Here is a 22,006-nt window from a genome sequence, read left to right on the forward strand (position 1 = left end):
ATATTCTAAATACATTCCAAATATTAGAGTGATCTAGCACATGGTGTGGCCTATAAATTCCAAACACATTCGAAATATTAGAGCGATCTAGCAGAAAGTGTGGCCTATAAATTCCAAACACATTCGAAATATTAGAGTGATCTAGCACAAGGTGTGGCCTATAAATTCCTAACACATTCCAAATAGTAGACTGATCTAGCAGAAAGTGTGGCATATAAATTACAAACACATTCCAAATATTAGAGTGATCTAGCATATGGTGTGGCCTATAAATTACAAACACATTCGAAATATTAGAGCGATCTAGCAGAAAGTGTGGCCTATAAATTCCAAACACATTCGAAATATTAGAGTGATCTAGCACAAGGTGTGGCCTATAAATTCCTAACACATTCCAAATAGTAGACTGATCTAGCACAATAGTGTGGCCTATATGTTCCAAGCACATTCCAAATGTTAGAGTGATAAAGTACTACTTATTGCCTATACATTCTAATCACATTCCAAATAATAGGGTGATCTAACACAATTTGTGTCCCATAAAAGCTACGCACATTCCAAATAATAATGATCTACCACAAGGTGTGGCCTATAAAAGCTACGGACATTCCAAAAAATAGACATATCTAGCACAATGTGTGACGTACTAGTGCTACAGGCATTCCAAATAAAGAAGCGATTCCCGATTTAACCAGCTGGATTATTCGCAAAATTATATGAAAAAACTTTACAAGTCCTGAACGTAGAAGAAGGTGGTCTAAAATTACAGAGACAACGACAATGTAAATGTTTGTATTGGGCATGTGTGTTATAAATTGTTTGTTAACGGGAGGAGTAACATAACAGAATAATGATTTTTCGTTTCATATTGATAAATATTATATATATATATATATATATATATATATATATATATATATATATATATATATATATATATTCATTCTTATTTTCAGGAACGATCTTTATTGTACATTGCAACAACATTTAAGCTGGATGGGGAATTACTGGTCAATGCTAAAAAGCTGGCAATAATTTATATCCACGGTGTCAGGGCCACTTATGAAAGTGCCAAACAAAATGTCTTGATTCACATCAAGTAATTACTTACTGCAATGCTAACTTAATTTTTATAAAGTTGAAAGTTTGTCGTTTTTCGAAACAGAACTTACAGTAATATTTAACAAACACGAAGTAAAACATTAAATTATATTACAATGATGAGAATTACTTCAATCAATATTAAGTTTGGCAATAAATTTGTTTTTTTAAAAAGTCCTCCCCCCCCCATATCATATGTCAAACAATGAATAGAAAAGATATTGTAGAACTTTACAACGATATTGGGCAAAATGCAATCTAATTTAAGGTTTCTACATTCGCTTTTGTCCAAAAAGACGTGTTGGAATTTTCTACTCATTTCTTTATTTATGGTATCTTACGTATCTATGTTCTTACTTCAAAAGTTCTGCTGAAATAAAAGGGAGGTAACTGTTAACTGTTTAAGGAAAACAAAATATCTGGGAATATTTTGACGAAAGGTACATAATCCGGTCTCGTCAAAGTTAAAATTAAACTTGTAAAACGTCTGAACACTTTCCTGTTGCATATTGTACCTGTTATCATGTTGCAGGGCGACCAGATCAGGCCAACATGGAATAGTGTATGGAGTGTTTTTCTGTTCTGTGTCATCTGGATGAGACGGGATTTTTCGACCTGGACGAATCGCTGAAACACGCAAGAGAAAAGAACATTTTTGAAGTGGATACATTCGTAAGAAAAGCTTACATCATATACAGTATCAACATTTCCATTAAAACAGCAAAGTAAAACAGGAAACTAAGAACAATTTACGTTTCTCATGAAAGAACGAACTGTTTCAGTGATATAAAACTCCATATGTAAGTATGTATATATAACAATGATGGTTTGGAGAGTGTTGTATTGAATAGCTACATATGCCATATGTGTCAAATTGTAAATCGTCGTATGCATATAAGTGTAGTTAAATTCGCTCCTCGTTACCAATATCCTCTCTAAACCCTACAGTTTAGTTTCCAGTACATGTTGTATGGAAACAAAGCTAAATAAAGAAATGAAATAATGAAAAATAAGAAAACAATTTACAGCACAAGGGGTTTGAATAAGATGACAAGTGTCACACATTGTAACCGCAAACTCGTCTGCTTGTTTTCTGTAGTCTCTGATCAGGAATACAGCTAAAAAGGTGTTGAAGTTCTTTTGGAGAGAATGAAAAAAAGCTTCGCAATCAAGCCTGATTTTACCTTGAATTAAGTAAGATTGTTAACATAGTATTTGCGTACTTTTCTCGGGACGTTTCAAATATTTACACGATATCAAGAAGAAAAGAAACAACATTGGAGAGAGAATGTTAATAAAAGAGTTTAAACATTCACTTTAGGGAATCTCTGGCCACTTTCATAGCTTTGTAGTGAAAAGGATTTATACATATGACCAAAAACGGAAATGTATTTCAATTGCATCGGATGCAGATGGTCTCGGGTTCGAACCCCGGCCGAGTCATATCAAATACTTTTTAAACTGGTACTAGAAACTGGTATCTGGTGGAGTAAGAATGTAGGGAAAAAATTAAGGAACAACTACCGACCCACGGGTAGCTACTGGCAAGCGTTCTCTCTTACCTACTTTGACCAAGCCAGAGACTCGAACTCAGGATGATATAGGTTAGATGTTCGTGATCCATAAAGGCGAGCAACTTAGATTACTCGGCCACCCAGGATGCGTTAGCGTATTGAAATTTAAAGCCAGAATAAAATCCATATCACCGACTGAGCTTTATTTACCTGTAGGACAATGTTATGCTATGCAATGTACACGTGTGTGTGTGTGTGTGTGTGTGTGTGTGTGTTGGATTTTTACCGTAGCTTTAACAAATGTTCAGTCATATCGTTACGATGTCTGCAGTGTGACAGTTTATAGTGATGTCTAGAATTGGGGAATCATGCCGCAGGCATGTGGCATCGTGTCCCACCCAATCACGTTATCTTCACACCATGCCGATAAGTCTTATCACTAACCTCTTAGTGTTGAGCGCCAAGCGGGCAGCTGTCAGTACCAGTTTTAAAAGATTTTGGTATGACTTGGCCGGGGTTCGAGCCCGCGACTTTTCGCATCCGAGGAGGACGCTGTAACCTTTTAGGCCATGACAAGGGTGCAAAGAGTTAAATTACCTTTGTTAATACACAACATGATGTTAATTACCTTTGTTGATATACAACATTACGTAGTCACCATTTAATTGTCCACGAATTTGATACAGCAGTTGCTAAGTGCATTATTTTTTTATTAAACGGGGCAAGGAAGATAGTGTACATAATACACGCATGCATAACACATCCAGACATACACAAACACACTTTTATGCATACACTATGAAATACACAAACAAAGATTATCTTTACATTCTAGGAGAAGTTCAGGCTTTTGCATGATGCTGCACGACTGTTCATTCTGAATCTCGAGGGAAAAGAAAACGTCAATGGAACAGATTGCAACCTTGTACATATGCCCATTTTAATTGATGTAATCATAAGAAGATAAATGTGTAAAAAGTGTTTTAATATTTCCCTCCTGCGTTTTTATGTATAACCATGTACTCTTTCTGTTTGATCTTAACATTCGTAAATATGTTTTAATTCAAAAATATACTGGAATAATATACACTTTAATTCTTGGGATACAAATCCTTAGGATTTTGCTGTAATAACTGGACGCATGTGCTAATTGTATTTTCGTCTCTGTATATAGCTTTGATTGATTGTCGTGATTATTTGTTGATTACGGGAATTCAGTGCTAGGAAGATATGTCTCAGACCGAGTAATTAGCCAGTATGGAGGAGCAGATGTCATAACGTACAGTATCGAAGAGGCTTTATGATATAATCAGTTTGGTTCGTAATACGAATCCTGCCTAATTTCTTAACATAAGGAATTCGTAGGATTCTTTGTGTTAGTTGTTTGGGCAGTGTTTCTTGATGCATGGTGTGAAGTATCAATCTTCGGCTTTGAACGGCTTGCTGATGAGTCGCACAAATGTGAAACAGTGAAAACATGCAAGTGAAAACTTCAGTTGACAAAGACAGTTGTCTTAAAATCCTCGAAATAAAGGATATAATGGACCACAATAAGGTGATTTATTTGCTGTGAGCAAATTAGTGAGCACCTCACCCCCGCTTTTAGCTTTATACTGAGATACATATGAGATGGCCGCTACTTCTAACCTTTTTACATGACTGTTCGTAAGATTTATCTAATGTCTATGTGCTTTTTTTCTCTTCAGCTATAAATTCAAACCAGTTGTATTATAATTAAAAGCGGAATATTTCCGTTAAGTGATTGCACTGTATCAAAGTCAGTCCGCTTTTCTATACAAACAGTCACTGTTGTCTACTTTGTATTCAATATCAAATATGTTTACTAATATCCAGTACTAATATACACTGGTAACTTGTTTGCTTCAAAATACATGTATCTATGATAAGCTTACCTTGAATACTTTGTTTTAAATAATGTTAAAAACGAAGAGAAATTATTTCACCAAGTACAATATTCAACGTAATACCATGGCCAAAACAAAATTATGTTGGTAAATTTTGTGAAGCTGAAGAACATTGTCAAACGTGCACGCCGGCAATGTCAAAAGCGATGTTCCTATCAGCTGTATATACTAAAAGAGCTACCTCCCTCATACATAATTTCGAACACTCTTCAATTTTGGAGGTACAGTCTCTCTCCTGTCATGATCGTGCTTTACAACCCTAACTCTCTAACCCTAACCCAATTGCAAGATCCATTTCTGATGTTAATCAAACCAACAACAGTATGGTGTAAGGAGCCTCCGTGCATCCATGCATGCCAATAACTTCCAAGAATATCACGCCGGTGTAACAGGCAATAGTATACCCCCAGTCCGGAGTATACCTGGGGTTAAAGCGGCCAAGGCTAGATTATACCCGGGTATAGTATAGCCTGGGCCAATTGATACCCCTGGGGTATATTATGGCTTAGGCCAATTCATACCCCTCAGGTCAAAATATACCCCCATCCCATGATATCAATAGTGTTGAGCGATATACACAAGAATTACTTAATTTTTCTACATTTTATTAAAGATTCAGCTTTCTCAGGTAAGTTAAGTGACATGTTTCAGTCGTACTCGTAGTCTGTCAAGGTATATACGTACAAGATAAGAGTGTATATATATATATATATATATATATATATATATATATATATATATATATATATATATATATATATATACATACATGCATACATACTTCATGTCCAGAGACAGTGTAAATTATGTGGTACACTATCGTGGTAGATGTCAATGCACAACAATTAGAGCTTTTTGTGGAAAACTTGAAGCAGGAATCAAGAATCATGATGCAATTCATACCTCACATTCTTCCAGTCCAATTATATTGATGAACTATTATATTTACAACACTCCCATCAATATGATCTAGTTTTTAAATCACAATGGCATTCTTATTTCTTTAAGCTGAAGCTAAAACATACCTCAATAAACTCAGTAAAGGCGGTGATGATTGTTGTTTACGTTTTCCTGCTACAAGTACTGACCAGAACGATAGGTAAATATTAATTTAATATACAAGTCGGGCATATTCTGGCCTGAAGAGGTATGGTCTGGCCCAGGCTATTGTACACCCCGGGCATAGCTTAGCCTAGGAGACTTTATCCCCTGGGCCAAACTATACCCGGGTTTAATCCGGTATTGAGACACATGCTTTCAGAATGTATGATGTTTGTTTGAGAGTTTTTACAAAGCAGTGGGTTCAGCTCTTAATTAAGCACTTCAAACCATTACGTTGAATGCAGGATCTAATAGATAATTGTGCTTTAAATTAATATTTTGTTATCACTTGAAGTGTCGTGATTTGGAATAAAATACAAGTATAATGCCTGCAACATTTGTTTCACTTTTCTCTGTCTACCGCATCAAATGAGCTATGTTATGTTCTTAAACAAGGTCAAATCATACGTATTTAATTTAAGGTATATTAGCAACCACCTCATGGAATAGCATATTGACAAGCATATTTCAAATATTTCATAATTATTGAATACCCAGATACGATTATTTAAATATACACTTTAAATCCACAATTTTATATCCTTTTATTCAACCGAAACTATCACCTGACTCTGAAAGACAACATTAGTCTTTGGTCATGTTCTAATTATGAAATGTTCCCCAATACCTATTTGCTAGAGAACTTCCAACTTTAGAAAAATAATTACAACATGTGTACAGCATATCAGCAAACATTTCTAATAAATATATTTTAATTGGATTCAAGAGTCAAAAGAGTTCATTGGGCAATCTATGGCACTGGCCCATAATAATACATGTTTAGACAAAACCAAGCAATTGCCGCTAGCATGTTCACATTGCTCTAAGGTGATGATGTATGTTGTTTCATATCGACATGGTAACTGGTAGATGCTGTAATTCTGTGAATAACAAGAGGATTTGTCTTGACATCAAACTGCCTGTGTTGTCTAGTTATTTATGTCTCTATCGTTAACTTGTACATAGAAAATATACATCTATTCCATTCGATTCCTACTGGAAAACAAATACACTCTAAACCCTCAGATTTAAGTTGGAACGTTTTCAAATTATCAGCATTACTGTTAGACACATCTTACCAAACATCGATGAACTAAGATTTACGATACAAATTGAAGTGAATATTTAATAAAATGGACTACGTCAAAAGTGTCTTGATTGCAATATGCTTCAATGTACTATTTGTATTTTCGTTTTAAATCTTATTTATTGGAAAAACAACATAGAAATGAATAAAAGCTTGGAGGGAGAGTCATGTATATTTCAAACAAGATATATATATATAAAAGTACTTGTGAAATAACCACTGTAGAATCAATATGGTTCAAACTAAATTTTCTGAATGCCAAAATCTACCGATATATGCTCCGTTTGCTTACCTTCCCTCCCTCTCCCTCTCTCTCTCTCTCTCTCTCTCTCTCACACACACACACTACACAACAGTTAATTTTAACTCGAACTACAGACGCTTTACTTTTAACAGTGGAGTTATCACCAAGTGAAACTGTAACATCGATTTTGTTTTCAATATTTTTTAAACACCTAATCGCTTATACAACTGAACGACGTTAATTAACTAATCAACTGATCTCTACTAGTCCTCACTAACCCATTTAAAAAAAGTTGTAAACAGCAGAGTGCGAAAAGGAATATTTCAGATTCCTAAAAAAAACCAGCACCAGATTATGACATACCTATCTGGATACACTATTTTTGTATTATTCTTATGGTCCCATATAAATCGAAAGAATCAAGGAACAAAACAACTACATTAGTATACTCGTTAAATAGTTGAAGCGCAACGTAAGTGGGACTATTATCATAAACGTAGCGATTTTACTAATTATCGCATATATATATATATATATATATATATATATATATATATATATATATATATATATATATATATATATAGATAGATAGATAGATAGATAGATATAGTATTTTGCACAAAAACGGTACATGGCTACATGTCAGGTGCTCATCAGAAACAATAACATTATGATTGACTGAGAGTTTATTACATTCTAGTAGCACGTATAGAACGGAGAAAATCAAAGTTAAATCAAGTAAAACGTGTAAGGGTTATACGAAGTGAGTACCTCTGAAAATAGAAGTGAGAATCGCGCAAACATCTAAATAATGAGAACAAATAAAAACTATACGAAGAAAAAAAAAACATTCACACATTTCTAAACGTGATGGCGACGAAATGACACACGCCTTTTAACGTTTTCTACATATTTGTTTTTCTCCCCCAGACTAAATTTTTATTTGATTAGTCAGTACAATTATAGTGGATGTTGGCCTAGATACAAATCCAACTGTGCTCTGGCTCTATCATCCACAGTTGATACGAAATATGCCAGATTTCGACCTTGCTTCACTGTATGTAATTAAAGTACAAGTCATCAGCTATAAATGTTTTAGCCGTAAGCATGTCTGATCCGTCTCAGTGAGCATCGTGATTTACAATTAACTGAATTATTGCAATAGTATCTTCGTAGAAACGTATGATTATCTTCATAACAGTATTGACATCTCGACATATTACAGTATTTTGTTAATAAACCTCTATTATTATACGCGTTACAGACAATAATGTATACCATGTACATGCTTCCAACATAAATCATACTGAATAATTTAAAAATGATTGAGATTACGGAACTAATGAGAGAGCACAGCAAACAAGTTATCCCCTTGACCATAAAGGCAAGTTGGCATATATAATGCTAATTATAAAATATTTCAGAAACTAATTCTCATCTCTGTCTTCTTACGGTCGAGAAAACAAAATTGTCAGTATAGGTGTATCAATGATCAGTGAGCGAATCAACTAAGGCAATATATAGATAATGTACTAGTGAATTAGTTTGGAGCAAAACATAAACGGTGTTTCAACAGGGCGTGTACGAATTTCCAAACTATATGATCCTTGTTCACCTTGAGCCAAGGAGAAGGGTGAAATGCACTAAGGCAGATTGAAGTATTAGAATACTAAGATTTTCTGTCGGGTTTCTAGATAGATGTTGTTAAAATTGCTAGATAATGTTATAGAAGTAACGGCCAACAAACATTAACACTTCGACCAAACCCAGACTAGAAAATACTATCACTTCTAGAACGCTGATCTCAATTAGTAACATGCAACATATTTGTCAGGAATGAAAAGGAAATTCTTTGAGATTGTCTGAATAAAACCCAATGGAATAAACCTCGCAGTAGCGGGTACATTACGCCCAAAGCCAAGTATATATATATATATATATATATATATATATATATATATATATATATATATATATATATATATATAGATCATCATAACTGTTGTACTTGGTAGCTATCAAATTAAATGCATCGTGACTTATGTCATTATTGTTAGTAGCTTTACTTACTATGTCAATACTTATAATATCAATACTTACCATATCAATACTTACCATATCAATACTTACCATATCAATACTTACCATATCAATACTTGCCATATCAATACTTGCCATATCAATACTTACCATATCAATACTTACCATATCAATACTTACCATAGAAATACTTGCCATATCAATACTTGCCATATCAATACTTACCATATCAATACTTGCCATATCAATACTTACCATATCAATACTTACCATATCAATACTTACCATATCAATACTTGCCATATCAATACTTACCATATCAGTACTTACCATATCAATACTTACCATATCAATACTTGCCATATCAATACTTGCCATAGAAATACTTACCATATCAATACTTACCATATCAATACTTACCATATCAATACTTGCCATATCAATACTTGCCATATCAATACTTACAATAGAAATACTTACCATATCAATACTTACCATATCAATACTTGCCATATCAATACTTGCCATATCAATACTTGCCATATCAATACTTACCATAGAAATACTTACCATATCAATACTTACCATATCAATACTTACCATAGAAATACTTACCATATCAATACTTACCATATCAATACTTACCATATCAATACTTACCATAGAAATACTTACCATATCAATACTTACCATATCAATACTTGCCATATCAATACTTGCCATATCAATACTTACCATAGAAATACTTACCATAGAAATACTTACCATATCAATACTTACCATATCAATATTTGCCATATCAATACTTGCCATATCAATACTTGCCATATCAATACTTACCATAGAAATACTTACCATATCAATACTTACCATATCAATACTTGCCATATCAATACTTGCCATATCAATACTTACCATAGAAATACTTACCATATCAATACTTACCATATCAATACTTACCATAGAAATACTTGCCATATCAATACTTACCATATCAATACTTACCATAGAAATACTTACCATATCAATACTTACCATATCAATACTTGCCATATCAATACTTGCCATAGAAATACTTACCATATCAATACTTACCATAGAAATACTTACCATATCAATACTTACCATATCAATACTTACCATATCAATACTTACCATATCAATACTTGCCATATCAATACTTACCATATCAATACTTACCATATCAATACTTACCATATCAATACTTACCATATCAATACTTGCCATATCAATACTTGCCATATCAATACTTACCATAGAAATACTTACCATATCAATACTTACCATATCAATACTTACCATAGAAATACTTGCCATATCAATACTTACCATATCAATACTTACCATAGAAATACTTACCATATCAATACTTACCATATCAATACTTGCCATATCAATACTTGCCATATCAATACTTGCCATATCAATACTTACCATAGAAATACTTACCATATCAATACTTACCATATCAATACTTACCATATCAATACTTGCCATATCAATACTTACCATAGAAATACTTACCATATCAATACTTACAATGTCAATACTTACCATATCAATACTTACCATATCAATACTTACCATATCAATACTTACCATATCAATACTTGCCATATCAATACTTACCATATCAATACTTACCATATCAATACTTACCATAGAAATACTTACCATATCAATACTTACCATATCAATACTTACCATAGAAATACTTACCATATCAATACTTACCATAGAAATACTTGCCATATCAATACTTACCATATCAATACTTACCATAGAAATACTTACCATATCAATACTTACCATATCAATACTTGCCATATCAATACTTGCCATATCAATACTTGCCATATCAATACTTACCATAGAAATACTTACCATATCAATACTTACCATATCAATACTTACCATATCAATACTTACCATATCAATACTTACCATATCAATACTTACCATATCAATACTTACCATATCAATACTTGCCATATCAATACTTGCCATATCAATACTTACCATAGAAATACTTACCATATCAATACTTACCATATCAATACTTACCATATCAATACTTGCCATATCAATACTTGCCATATCAATATATCAATACTTGCCATATCAATACTTGCCATATCAATACTTGCCATATCAATACTTACCATATCAATACTTACCATATCAATACTTACCATATCAATACTTACCATATCAATACTTGCCATATCAATACTTGCCATATCAATACTTACCATAGAAATACTTACCATATCAATACTTGCCATATCAATACTTGCCATATCAATACTTACCATAGAAATACTTACCATATCAATACTTGCCATATCAATACTTGCCATATCAATACTTACCATAGAAATACTTACCATATCAATACTTACAATGTCAATACTTACCATATCAATACTTGCCATATCAATACTTACCATATCAATACTTACCATATCAATACTTGCCATATCAATACTTGCCATATCAATACTTATCATAGAAATACTTACCATATCAATACTTGCCATATCAATACTTGCCATATCAATACTTACCATATCAATACTTACCATATCAATACTTACAATGTCAATACTTACCATATCAATACTTGCCATATCAATACTTACCATAGAAATACTTACCATATCAATACTTGCCATATCAATACTTGCCATATCAATACTTACCATAGAAATACTTACCATATCAATACTTACAATGTCAATACTTACCATATCAATACTTACCATATCAATACTTACCATATCAATACTTACAATGTGAATACTTACTATATCAATACTTACTATGTCATTACTTACATGTCAATACTTACCATATCAATACTTACCATATCAATACTTACCATATCAATACATACAATGTCAATACTTACAATATCATCAATAGCATCAAAAAGCATAGGATAGAGTCACGTGGTCTTTTTAAATTTACCAAAAACTCAGTACTTTTCTGATACAGTTGTAACATTTGATTGGTTTTCTTTTGCCAAGTCATTCTTAGCTGAGTTTGATCCAACTAAAAAGAATTCCAATGTATGTAGGTACCGTAAATATTAATCGATACAATGGCGATCGCATTTAAACACTGGATCTAGTGGCTGACCCATTTAATGCATGAAATAGAGTCACTGCATTCACAACCATTAGTTGCATCAGATTCATCCTGATTTGTTTGCTTACATTTTTTCATAAACTTGTTGTTATTGGTTCTCTTTGTTTTCTTTCTTTGCTTTTCAACAGTAAATTGTATATTTTATCCTTTGGTCCACTATTATTGATTAATTCGTTAAAAATATTTTGTCTGGTAATATCCCTTGTGCTCCCTGCTAACCAGCCTAAACTGACTAAATGAAAACATAATAATTATCCTAGTAACGACTTCAAAATCGCCTTTTCTAGTGAATCTATTGATATGTTAGCCTTTTTAGAAGCACATGGTAGCTAACTGTAAAAGTTAGCCATACATGGTAAATAGAGTTAATGATATTGTTGGTCTTATGTAGTATATATTACCATCAAATTCATGAATTTCTTGAAATTGAAATGTTCAAGTAATTTTTCTCCATGCTTGCATTAGTTCTGGAAAATTGATTTGCCAGTTACTCGATAAGCTACTTAATGAGTAAACGTATAATGTACAACAGTAATAAAAGCAGAGCTCAATCGATCTGATATTGAATACCTCATTCCCAATCCCAAGGCAGCAATTGTAGCATCTATGAAGTAGGACATTTACCTCGAGTATGTTTTGGAGCATATTCCTTGCTCTTCTTTCACAAATATTGATTCATCATATCCTTGCTTTCCTTCTGGATCTTGCTTCTAACTTTTCTGCTTTGGCTTTGTCCACTTTCAACCTGAACCCTACGTGATCTTTCTTCTTTTGTGATGTTATCTTCTCTCCTGATTAAAGAATGTGCTAACTTCTCTTTCGCACCAGGCCTAGTAGTATCTTCCCTTTTACTGTTACTGATTTATTTGCTTTTTGTCATTGCGCACTTTGCTGCTATCAGCAATTTTATTTATTGTGTTACATAATTACAGATTACTATAAATATGATTTGCTATTAATTGTAATATATTTATGTCATGTTTCAACTAAACTATTTTTGAACATAAATATATTTTAATCATGTTTGAAAATTACAATAGCAAAGTGAGAACCTTCAAAAGAAATAGATGTAAACAATTAATTTCATAAAGAGGAAAAGGCATGCCTTATATCCAACAAAATTGAAATACATTACTGAGTTCAACAAAAGATGTTGCAAAACACGTATGATATATACCTAAAAAATGGTAGAGGTAACAAAGCGACACGTATGAATATGTACCTGAAAAAAGGTAAAGGTAACAAAGCAACGAATGTGCAAGAAAATACATAATTTATTTTTCACTTCTGTCTCATACACTCTCTTGTTTCTTCTTCTGACGAAGATGTCGACATTATCCTTTTTATGTAAGATTTCATTTCTTTCTCATCTGGGAGTAGGTGAAGATGTCTACTAGTCAGTAATGACAAAATATCCCAATGTTTAGCTAAACGAGGAGGGAGTCCCTTTTCTTTCATTGTTTGGAAAAATGCTTGTTTGGATGATGGCATGAATTTTGTGACATCTTAGTTTCAAGAGGTGAATCTTATCCAGCAAATCGTCTTTTCTATAGTGGAATTTGTCTCTACGGATTGTGGGATGCCGTATCAGCTTAATTGTAGGTAATATTGTTTTCCTAACGGACTTTGTAACATGCCTGTTCTTTCTTGTACTTCTTCCTTAGGAGATTGCACTTTTTACTGCAGCAGCGGTACCGAGAGAAAGTAGAAGTTTCTTTAGAAATGGGTTTTCAAATTGGGAAATACTGGTCATAAATAAGGTTTTGCAGGCATTATAATTTAGTGAGGAATATCAAAGTGGAAGGAGAGATCGTCAATGATCAACATTTTATTGAGTACTTGCGCGCACTTGAAAAATTCTGTCGTTCAGGCAGAAGATATTTCTTCTTTGGGATTTTCTTCTTTTCTATTCGGACTGTCTTTTCGGTGTTTTGGCTCTTATTACTTTTGGATCCCATTTTAAAAGGTGAAACACTAATAATCCTCCTAAAGATTAGCTTCCATCTTGTTTCAAAATGATTTCTTTTTTCATTCTTGGATCGGTCAGTTGTGAAAAAGCAACTCAATGTTCTCAACTAAAAACGTTTCAGTAAAGAAACTTTAAATGGGGATATAAACATAAGTAACAGCAGCAGAAGAACATATGCCTTCGAAGAAATGCAGAAAGGAAAGAAAGTTCAGAAGAAGTAGCAAATGGATTATTTTGATGTGTTTTTAATTTCATTGTGATTCTAACATGAGATCGAACCAAAGACCGTTAGTTTATATTTGTCTTGATTTGCTCTTTCGGTATGAATAATATACGCAAACACACTTTTCAGTTCAAAATAAGAGATGAATCGTTTGATCTGGGATGGATAGTGAATATAGGGTGTTTGATAGTAGATGACTGGGTGTCAGTTACTCTACCCGCTTCTTTGGTTGCTAATTATGGGGTGTTGGTCGCTGCAATCGGCATGAAATAGTTACTTGTTTATATATATATCTATCACAATAATATACAATATTTTTTGTTAACATATTCCATTTTATTCTTACAATTTGAAAGTGTTTTGCAAGCTTTAAAGTGTCAGGACATTGTTTATTATTCACTAAGATCTGTATAAATTGTTTTTTATTATTTGTAAAAAAAACAACATTTTAAACGTTTTACAGTTTGTAAATATTCGTTTAACAATATAATCTCCGCTTCCGTATTATTTTAGAAGTTTTGGTAATACTTTCAGAATCAGCCAAATGTTTCATATTTTTCAGGATGGTTTTAGCCTGTGATAAATTCTGTATAAGTTTTTGAATTTTACCATCTTAATAAAATGTTCTAGACATTTTTACACTTTCCGCTAAAGTCCTTGAAAGTTTCTGATTGTTTTTGCTACTTTCTTTCTTGGCGATTTGAGAAATATTATGCGTTATTCCCTTGATTAAAGCTATTTATAACATCAGTACAATAGATGTAATTTTACTGACACCTCTGACATGATCTGTGGTATTGGAAATACTTTACAGACGAATCTTGAATATATGCATATAAGTATTAGGTAGCATTTGACTACACACACCAGTCAATACACACAACGGTTTGGATAATACGTGTTCATTAGTAGTCACTAGACACGAATTGTTGAGGGAATAGTGTAGGAGTTGGATAGTAGATTGTGGCGTTTTGGTCGTGCTGGACAGTAAAGGTTGGGTATCGATTCCAAGACACGGCATATTAGTAGTACCGGATTTACCATTGTGCTTAGGTTTGCTTAAGCACAGGGCCCTGTTGGCCAGAGGGCCCTATCTTCCAGGCCAAAAAAAATTTACGATGAATTTTTCAAATGTTTTTCAAAAGTCAAAACGTCTAAATATTTTTCCTAAAAGTGATAAAAGTGAAATTGGTCTGTAGTGTTTGGGTGCAGTACCACCTGTGGCGGGTTTTCTGAGTGGTCTGATTAATTCCGGCTGAACCTGGTGTGGTGTCTTTGTGATTTTGTATTGCTTCTTGTATATCAGATCTAGTGATTGGGTCTGTTAGTATTTTGTCTGTCTTGTGTGCTGAGGATAGTTGATTTGTATGTTTGGTTATGTTGTTATGTTGTTCTTGTGTGAAGTATAGCCGGAGTAGATAGTTATTTATAGAAATCTGCTAGTAAGTTGGCTTGTATCAGTGGCACCCAGGAACATTTGTCAGTAACTCCAAGTACATGTAGATCCACAGACACGGAAGCTTTAGTTTCCCCCACCAAATGTACAGAAGCGAGTGTTGGCTCTTCTACTGATTTCATTGTCAAGAATATATAGGTTTATGGACCACATTGAGCAATGAAGAAATTTCATACTGGATTGAGAAAGGCCATTTGGAATGTCAACACTGGGATAGACCTTTCACAACTTCGAAGCGAATCTACAAAAACCAAACTCGTTCATGCTCAAGAAGTTTATTCTTCTCCACTAAAATAAATGGAGAAACCTACCTCCGGGAATGGCTAGTATATTCTCCAACAGAATTAAAAGTCTACTGTTTTGTGTGCAAACGTTTCTCAAAATTCTCTAAGAATGTGTTTCCAACTACAGCTCTAGCTTTTTCAAGATTTGATACCTGGTCTCATCCTCAAATTATTAAGACCCATGAAAATTCAAAAAGTCATATGGACTCTATGTTGACCTACTTAACAAAAAAACGTGGTCAGGCGCTTACAACAAAACTTGATGAGCAAGTCAAAACAGAGCAGGAATACTGGAGGCATGTACTTCAACGAGTGTTGGCAGTGATTTGTCTGTTGGCAGAACGTGGATTGACTTTTAGAGATGACGAAACCTTCGGCTCACCAAACAACGGAAACTTTCTCGGTTTGCTGGAACTTATTGCCAAATTTGATCCCTTCTTATGTACCCACATATACCAGTATGGAAATAAAGGATCTGGCCATCCATCATACCTATCCAAAACCATATGTGAAGAAGTTTTCCAGCTAATGGCTAAAAAAGTTCTTGACGAAATAGTGAAATAAATCAAAGAAGCAGGGTATGTTAGTGTATCGGACGATTCAACACCTGATGCTTCCAATGTTGATCAACTCACTGTAATTGTTAGATATGTTTCTCCCCTTCATGGAATACCAGTTGAACGATTTTTGACATATTTTGAACTCAAGAATGATACAGGTGAAGGAATGGCTGAATTGATACTGAACTTCTTTGAAGAACTTGAAATTGATTTCAGTAAATGCAGGGGTCATTCATATGACAATGCATCTAACATGGCTGGAAAGTATAATGGCGAAAATTCTGGAAAAGATTATTTTGCAAAATTAATTCCCTGTGCTGGACTTTCCTTAAATCTGGTTGGAAGAGCTGCAGTTGACTCTTGCCTGGATGCAGTGAATTTCTTTGGCGTGGTCAATGAACTTAATTGCTTTTTCTCAGCCTCTACAAGACGGTGGGCAGTGTTGAAAAACTTCTTGCCACCACAGTCAAATGTTCTGCAACATTTATCTGACACAAGATGGGAGGCCCATGCCAGAGCTACGACAGCCATCAGTGAACGTTATGCTCACATTCTTGAAGCACTCAGTCACATCCACGATGATAATACTAGACGACAAGCTCAAAATCTGTTGCATAAAATGGAAGAATTTGAATTTGTGTTCATGCTTCACCTATGGACAGGACAGGTTTGCTTGAGCAGTTTCACAAAGTAAGTAATGCCCGTCAAAGAACACAGATTTCATTGACCACGGGTGAAAACCTATACAGTTCACTTCTGCAATGTATTTCCAACACACGGGAAAACTTTGATGAGATTGAGGAGCAAGCAAAAACTAATATACCTGATGTAGAGTACAGAACTCTCCAAAGAAGGCGTAGAGTACGAAAACGACAACACATTGATGGCAGTGCAACTGAAGCCTTGGATGAAATTGAAATTCCTCCAAGAGATAAGTTTAGGATATATTCATTTATCCCTGTAATTGATGCTCTTCACTCAAATTTAGAAAGAAGAGCTATTGTGTATAGGAGTGTTGCTGACAATCTTTCGTTCTTAATTGATCTGCAAGTAATGAGGGAACAAATTTTCCATGGTGCCAAGAGACTAGAACAAGAATATCCAAAGGATCTTGATCTCAATCTTGTTGATGAACTATTGACTTTCCACTTGTATATCAAACAGGCTCATGCAGAAAGAGAAAGTTTCAGCCACCAAGACATGTACCAGACAATAAAATAGGAGAAAATCCAGGCTGCTTTCCCAAATGTGGAAACAATTTTTAGATTGTTCCTGTGTTTGATGGTCACTAACTGTTCTGGAGAGAGATCATTTTCTAGGCTGAAAAGGATCAAAAGTGACCTTCGTTCAACAATGTCACAAGAGCGGCTGTCTGGTCTGAGTATTCTCGGTAAAGAGAATGATAAACTGCGACTTATTGACTTTGATGAAATCATTGATGAGTTTGCAATCAGGAAAGCTCGAAGGAAGATGTTCTGACAATAAATAGCCTACTGTTAAAATGTAAACAGGCCTTAACAGGGTAATACAAAAACATGGCAATTTGATTATTTGTCTGTTTTGTGTAAACAGTAAACGTCTTCATCAATCATCATTGCAAAAATAATGATTGATCAGGTAACACGTAATATTTTAACTCCTCTTAAACTTTCTGAGTATGTATGCCTAACTATCTGTGTAGGCCTACCGGGCCTACCTCTTTCAGGGCCCAAGTAAGGGGCCTCATAACTTAACTAGCGCAGGGCCTCATTTGTCCTAAATCAAGTACTGCATATTAGTAGAGAGTAGTGCTGTGTTGGGCAAAATACACGCATTATTCATATCATAAGCTGCGGTGTTGGATAGTACATAACTGAGTTTTGGTCACTTCACACTTCGAGTTGGATATGTGCTGGGTGCTGGTCAGCGCACCCGGCGTGTTGTTGGTATAATGTGGGGTAGTATATAGTAGATGACCACGTGCTGAATAGTGTATCGCTATTTCACATTTCAATGTCCACCTAAACCTTTGATGTTCTGTTAAGCCTGCCATTTTCTAAAAATAAATAGCTTTACTCAAACAAGAAATATCCTGTTAAGTTTAGCATTACATTTCCCGTTTGAGTCTATAAAGTCTTTTAATAACGGGCTTTTACTAAGAAATGGATGCTTTATATTAATGAGACGTAAGCTTTAGTCCGAAGTTATGATTTTCCATATGAGGGTTGCTGTACGAAGTTGAAAAGAAATATTTGTTCCCTACTTAATATTTTAATATGGTAAAGAATTATTTTGGCAATGACACATATGATGAAACAGTATATGCGTGCAACTTAACTTGAAAATGTCTCATTCCACAAACTGTCCCTTGTTTGGCTTGTGTAGTAGGTATCACGGTACTAGTTGTTTTGGATTTTTTCCGCAGACAATGTTTTTATTCTAGATAATGTAACCATGTCGATGGGTGAAAGGGTAAATTACGTTAATTATGTTTAATTTGTAAACATATAACCTTTCTAAAAGTCGTAGTTACTGAGCGTAGTTGCTGACTTATTGGTTTGTTTTTGTTGTGAAAATGTAAATATCTGCACATTGTTGAATCTGATCAGATACATAAATTTATTTTCTATAAGTTAAGGTCCCTCTTTGAGACATTGGCGGTAGGTAACCTAATAACCAGCACTTTTCTATCAGATTGCAGATAAAACGTTGCAAAACAAGGCATTTAGAGGGAGATATGTTTGGGCCTAAAATACAAATCCGTTGCCTAGACTCTTCAAAAATACATTTATTACTGTAAGCACAATCAAAGCAGTTAAGAAAATATATAACTAAAAAGGAAACGTACACGAAAAGGTATGATAAATTTAAAGTCTTTTTTAAATATATTTGCAGCTTAACTCATTTGTTTTCCTCCAATTTTTAAAAGTATTTTATAATTGTAATACTATCTGGTATTTTCCATTCTTATTTTATTTCGTTTTCATCCCTTTTCGCTACTTTTTCTCTTGTTCCTTCATTTTTGTAAGGTAGGCACAGCGTCTTAAGTATGACAACTTTGTAGTTCCAATCCTTGACTGTAACCTGATCGCATATCTAACAGAGCAATCAGGATGTTTCGAGAGCTTCGCCTAACATCCGTCCTGGACGTCTTTTTTTAAGCCTAGATGAGTATGTGTCATTAAATCTAAAAAACAAGTACGTGACCACATTTCCAACACTGTTTCTCATAAGCCTTTGCCAACATCGCATTCTTCCGTCGATAAACAGTCTAGACTTAGCAAAATATACAACTTTAGTTTCAGTATTTAAGTAGGCGGAGTATTTTAAACATTTCGATCGACCTTACAAGTCACAAAACCACATTTATATGTGACCGTGGACGTACCTGTTTAATGTCTCTCGTACAATATTTTTTGCGTGATCTGATTAAATTGAACTTGATTTAATGCTGGGTTTTCAAAGAAACAGAATACATATTGAACACAATATGTTACAAAGAAATGGTATTTTAACTACGGAGAAGTCAACAGCAGTTATCGTTTAACTATATCCTGGAATCCTTTTCACGTGCTTCACACAAATGTTCTTCAAACGACATAGCGATTTGCAGAGTTTCAGTCGCAATTTGTTTTCTATAGTAATATAGTGGCATTCAAATTAAATGAGAAAAAAAAAGAATATTGAAACTGAAAAATGATACTGATGCTGTAAATGTAATATGAACTAGCATTATAATCATAAATGATCAGTCCATAGCTAAAGAAAGCAGACAGATCTGATTCCAAATATATCGTTTATATTTATAAATTTGGAAATTATTTATAGTTTAAAACCCCTCGGTGTGTTCTATTACAAAAGGGGGGATACAATTTTGGTTAGACGATCATTGCTGCGTACTCATGATGCAAGACTAAGATATCGGACTTCGGTGTTTATCATCTGTTTTATTTGCATGTATCTTATCAGTCGCACAACTTTCTCGTGTCTTGTATGGTTTATGTATTAAGGTTAAATAAGTAATGAAATTCCTTAAGTAAACTGCACTCACTTTATAGACGCTCTCAAATGTCGTCGTTACTGGGAAGAGAAGCAATGCCATGACATCGGACTTTAGCCAAAATTCAGTTCCATTGGTAGTAAGGCGAGTTCATTGTAAACAGTGAAATGTTCAGGTGCTTGTTATTTACATGGGGAGGGTAAGTACGTGTTTCCACAACTTTGGAAATGACCTTGTAATCACATCAAGTAGACAAAGTCACTATTTGTGTCAAGCCGTTGCAATCAAACTAATTTTGTTCAGAATCTGTTATGTATGATCCAGGAGAGAAGAACATTTGATTTCGTACTTCTCCTGAGTATATATAATCTGCGCTGCATATCTCGTAATCTGTTATACTACAACCAATTACCTATTTAGTTTTCTTTAGAAACTCTTTCTGGAGAAATATTTCATGTATCAATAGCCCAACATTTCTTTGATCATGTTTACGTATAATAAACAAAATTCATTGATGGAGAAAGACTAATAAACACAAGCATATTCTGCATCTACAGTAATAATATAGTTCTAATACAATCCTAGTTTAAAATAGGTCGTGATACATTTTACATAAAGAGATCAACGTTTAATCAATTAACATTAGATCGTGCTCAGATATTGATATACTGATGTATGGGACCCTGTTAAACTTACAGTGTGACATATCAAAGAACTTAATTGATACATAGCCACGGAAACTGACTACACATATACAATTACACAATACAATTTAACTGAGAAATTTTTTCTCAGACACCAATTCACTTACAACTGACTTTAGTGACTTCCGGAGGTTATAAAATCATAGTAAATAACAAGAACATGTATAGAATAAATATTTAAAGTAGAAAATTCAGTTCAAGGTAAAAAGCAATTTACTTGCTTGGCGTTAATAAGCACGTACCGTAAAACAACACCTGCTGAAGCTAAATATGTCCGTCAAAGTCACTTTCTTGTGCACTTAGATCAGAACGGTATCTTGATGAGATTCAAGCTGTTGTTTCTTGCAGCATGGCTAACGATTAATCCTATTATTGTACAATGCAAACTGAGACCTTCAAAAAGAAAATAAACAAGTGATATTGATGTTCTTATAACATTCAGTGCAAACATTAGAATTTCAAAGGAGAAACTGTATGTGTATATTCAAATGCATGACATGTCACTTAATTTTAAGCTTTTCCCCCGTTGTTAACTGAACCTAGAAATTTCAAGATATATACATAACATGGAAACATTTCCTATTATCACCGAAGTGTGAGATATCAATCTCTTATGTCAACTTCACAGTGGAGTCATGAAGGTAG

At 33.8% G+C, this 22,006-nt stretch overlaps 1 long non-coding RNA gene across 1 annotated transcript; it reads left to right on the top strand.

Moving 5' to 3' along the window:
- Nucleotides 1–966: 966 nt before the first annotated feature.
- LOC149782665 (uncharacterized) lies at nucleotides 967–3,544 on the top strand. The gene is made up of 3 exons (XR_016414611.1): nucleotides 967–1,099; nucleotides 1,634–1,773; nucleotides 3,451–3,544. It is a non-coding gene; the product is annotated as an uncharacterized LOC149782665 (long non-coding RNA).
- Nucleotides 3,545–22,006: the final 18,462 nt, after the last annotated feature.

Source organism: Sinohyriopsis cumingii, chromosome 15 (genome assembly GCF_028554795.1).
Source record: "Sinohyriopsis cumingii isolate HCF-2022 chromosome 15, ASM2855479v2, whole genome shotgun sequence".
Taxonomy (NCBI): domain Eukaryota; kingdom Metazoa; phylum Mollusca; class Bivalvia; order Unionida; family Unionidae; genus Sinohyriopsis; species Sinohyriopsis cumingii.